Genomic DNA, 4814 nt, shown 5'->3' on the forward strand with positions numbered 1-4814 from the left:
CAATTTCAGTCTCAGTTTAAATCCAACAGGTCAGCTACTGTTAAAAGAGCCAGCAGCTTCACAAAACAAGTCATGGCTTCAGGCCACTATTCCTTATTCAATTGTTCAATTCAGAATAGTAAGAGTTAACTTGTTATTTATACATATAGTCTACAACTACCTTTACATAGTCAAAATGTATATGCATAATTAGAGCAAGTCTCCCCTTTTTCACTCCCATCCCTCACCACAAAAATGAACAGATTTCCACACAGGTTTTGTTGGACACAAAGATGCAACAAAGAAATCTGACAATTAAAAAAAAGTACTACATATAGAATTTAGAGAAGACTAAACAAGTTTTTCTGAGTTCGGTATGAGGGTCAAATTAAAATCTAATTTGCCATTATATGCTCTAGGTTAAAACACTAATTACCTTAATTTTAAAAATAACTGGAGGGAGAGCCAGAAAGAAAGAATTTTAATGTTAAAAAAATAAGAAAATAAAATTTCAGCGAGTCAACTCAGATCTTCAGCAGTACCATGCAACTTCCTCACTCTTAATGGCCAGTTAGAAGAATTTTCAGAGTTCCTTCTAAGCCTCTTGGAATAAGTAAATTATTTTCCAAAGAAATAAGACTTAAGCATTATAAGTAGTTATCTTCCAGATACTATGCTAACAAAGATGCCTAGCTTAAAATATCTCAGATAGTTTTTATTCATTTAGCATAATTTTATTTTTAAGACAAAGTTTATCTTACTTTATCAGACTTAAAACGAATCCAAAGTTACCACAGTACATGTGTATACAAATACTTATTTCCTAACTAATAGTCCTTTCAGAATTAAATTGACTTCTAGTTTAGACATGTTGAATGAGTCAGTGCCCTCAACATCAACACTATTATTTGAATGCAACTGGGGATTTTCCTATTAACTGTCCCAAACTATAAAGGGACTGTGAGTACCCTCCACCAATTCCAAACAAATATTTTTCTTGGAGATAGAAGTGCTAAAAGTTCATTTGTTAAAGGAAAGAAGAGGAGTATGTTCCAGCTATTACACAAATGAATTCAAAGAATTCATAAAGAATCAACTTGCTACATAATCTCTGTCCTTGAAGTGCGTTTGCTTGTACCTTGAAAATTATCTTTCCAGATATTAAAAGTGATCTGGTTTGAAGAAGTATCCTGGCATATGATCTTTTTCAGAGGAAAAAAAAAAATACATTAAGCCATACTTTAGATAACTTTCAAGGCTCTTCAATGATCTAGCTAGGCTGAAAATAAAGTTACGCAAATGAAATTTAAGATTTGAAGGTTTTTGTTTTTATACTCTATTAGCATTGATTGGTTCAATTTAATGACTTTGCTTACTGATACCCAATTCCATGGGCATTATGCAAAACAAATTACAACATTTGGACTGTTTTTGAGTTTTGAAAAGCCTGATATTGACAAAAAGTACAGAGTTCACCACCTTTAAGGCACATGAGGCTACACAGAGTAAGCCACAAACAAAAAGTCTCTGCTGGAGAACCCAGAAACAAACAAGACTTCTATACCGGTTATGTACTAACATTTCTAGCTAAAATATGAAGACATTTGCTATATTTTATAATTTTTAAAGCTCATCAGAAAATGGATACCTCTATATAGTAGTTTCCTGTAATTCTTCCTTTATGAGAGGATTTAGCACTTTTAAAAGTTTAATAGAATGAGAAGTTCACCCAATCTATAATGAGTCATTATTTTATAAGTCAGTTTCTGAGATTAATTCAGCAATATCTAATTCACTCAAGGGACAGAGGAACTGGACAAAACTGCCATAGCCTAACAAAAATGAGGTAAGTCTCCTGAAAAAAAGTGTTGTTTTATTTTAAGTTCTTGTTGGGAGAGAATGAACTAGCCCTTTTACCTCACTACACATTATAATACATCACCTTCCTTTAATTCAGTTGCAAAACTATAGAAAAATATTATATATGTCATTTTGTTAAATGCAAGTCTCATCCTTTAAAAAGCTGTGGTAGGAACTGAGATACTACTATAAGATCTCTAATAAAATGTTTCTGGATAAATCTGTGGGAAATTTATTATGCCCTCAGTTAACAAGGCTTATTTTCAAAGAGGAGACTTAAAATTTGCTCCAGTGTCAGTTCTCTACAGATGAGAACCAATACTACAGCAAGTAAGTCTTGCCTTTTTATTAATTAATTGGTTAGTTTGGATTTGATTTTAAAAATAAATACTACTGAGTTGGATTGTTTTAAATTGAACTCAGAGATATACCATATTGAATAAATCATTACTTATTCCAAGAAAGAAATAGTTCAAACTTTGAATTATCTACACAAGACATTACAATGGAAAAAACATACAGCACATGAGCAGAGACCTAAGAGCTTTTTATGTCTTTTTCTGCTAGTTTCTTTTTTAGGGGGACAGAGGACTATTGAATCTCCCTCTTCAATCACGAGCAAGCCCAAGTTATTTAATGATTTTCTTTTAATCAAACGAAATATTTTCAATCTCCTTCAACCCAACTTTATTACTATCTCTAACTTATAGTACTATAATGACAGTTCATCTGGATTTACACAAAATTTCATGATGCACTTCTATAAACATTCAAACCTTTACAAACTTTAAAAATCAACTTTGTGGCACTTTGGTAAACTTGTTTAACAGTGACTCAAGTTAAATTGAAAGTAATAAGACTGTGATTATTGGGAGAGTAGGGGAATTGGTCTTAAATTACATCATGATCTTGTTTAGGGTTTTCTTTTACTGATCCCTGTTAAGTAAATAGTTTCCAAGTATTTGACAGATACATGGTGCTCTATGGTCTCCAAAAGTGGCCTGTTTTCCTTGAAGAATAGGTAAAGATGGCAGGCAATCATTCTGTGGCATTTTGCTTTTGCTAAGAGCAGGTAGAGAATTTAGATACAGTTACTATGCTCTCCATTTGCTCTTCCTATACTTGGAAGGGAAAACAGTGAGGTTAAGTTGTTCCACCTCCACAGAGTATTCTGGTGTCTATCCCCAAGCTCTCTTTGGGTCCTCTAAGCTGGTTAGGAGAACCAAAGAGGGGGAGGGGGAAAGAAAGAAAGACTACTCCAACTGAAAACCATAGACACTTATGTTTTATTTTAGTAAAAATTTCAAATTACGACTTTAGTAGTCTTTAAAAGGTTACAACCATACTATGGACTTTGGCAAAGCCACAACGTATTAATTTTTATCCCCAGTTTCCATTCTTTAACCTTCAAGGAATGAAAATGAAATCAAAATTTTAAAACACATGATTATAAGCCTTTGTATCAACACAGAATTAAGAATTTAAGTCATGAATCTTTTTCTTAATAAGCTACTTGACATAACAAAAAGTAAAAAAAAAAAGAAATCTTACTAACCTCTGTACTCTAGAGTTTGAAAAATATTGATTACAGCTCTTCCTACAGAATCACGGTCACCTTCAAAATGCTATCCACAATATAAAGAAAATTATGAAAGTCAGAAAGCAGCTTGATTGTCAGTAGTATCAGTTTCCATCTTCTTTAACCCATGTGAATGTTCAAGACATGTGGTAGAAGAAAAGGAATCACGCTATTTCTAGTGTTCATGATAACAAACTCTCTAGGAAAACATTTAAAGAAACTCCATGATTTCACAGTTAAAATTGGAGCTCTATTAATAACCAACAAGCTAAGGTGTTTTCTATATCTCATTGCTCTGTATATTTCTAGCAATTTATAGATAAGTTTAGCAGATCTAGAAGGGTTTTCATCAGTTAATCTTCAACATTAACAAGGTCACATGCCAGAAGCTGTTATACCAAATATTTAAAAATTAGAGCTGTGCTGAAAAAAAAAAATGACCTACAATAAGAACTTGAGAGAGATATAGACTGACTTCCTGCCTGAGACAATTTTACAGCCTAAAATTTCTGAAAGCAACAGAAAAGCAGAATTGCTTATTTTGTCTAATTACTTTCACCATTTAAATATTAATCAACATAGCATCAAGTCTAAAATTCAGCTACTAGTAACATTATTTCATCAGTAGTCATCACTTAACAAAAAAGGATTCTAAACTTATATAAAGTTAAAAACAAAAATAAATCTAATAGGAAAAAGATGAGGGCCTGTTCTTATACCTTTGAGTGAACAATGAATGAAAACAGAACTAAAACTAATGAAGGCACTATCGTAAACAGCAATCCACACCTTGCCCACCCCCACACCTCAGAAAAAAATTTATACCAGGAATCAAGAATTATGCTATGGCCCTTTAGGAAAAGTAAACTAAGAAATTGTAACATTAAGAAGGGAACTAAATTATGATCTCTACACATGTATGTATACTGACATAATAAACTACCGTCAGCAGTACCTTGAAATCTTCTAAACTGTATAAGTACTAGTCTTTGAGGAAGCCCACTTCACCACCATAAACTTCAAACAGTCAAAACGTTTACCCAAAGTAGTGGTTCTTAAACTAGACTGTGCATCAGAATAACCCCGCAGGCCGGGCGCGGTGGCTCAAGCCTGTAATCCCAGCACTTTGGGAGGCCGAGACGGGCGGATCACGAGGTCAGGAGATCGAGACCCTCCTGGCTAACACGGTGAAACCCCGTCTCTACTAAAAATACAAAAAATTAGCCGGGCGAGGTGGTGGGCGCCTGTGGTCCCAGCCACTCGGGAGGCTGAGACAGGAGAATGGCGTGAACCCAGGAGGCAGAGGTTGCGGTGAGCTGAGATCCGGCCACTGCACTCTAGCCTGGGCGACAGAGCAAGACTCCGTCTCAAAAAAAAAAAAAAAGAAACAATGCTA

The sequence above is a fragment of the Piliocolobus tephrosceles genome, chromosome 12 (assembly GCF_002776525.5).
Source record: "Piliocolobus tephrosceles isolate RC106 chromosome 12, ASM277652v3, whole genome shotgun sequence".
NCBI classification, from domain to species: Eukaryota; Metazoa; Chordata; class Mammalia; order Primates; family Cercopithecidae; genus Piliocolobus; species Piliocolobus tephrosceles.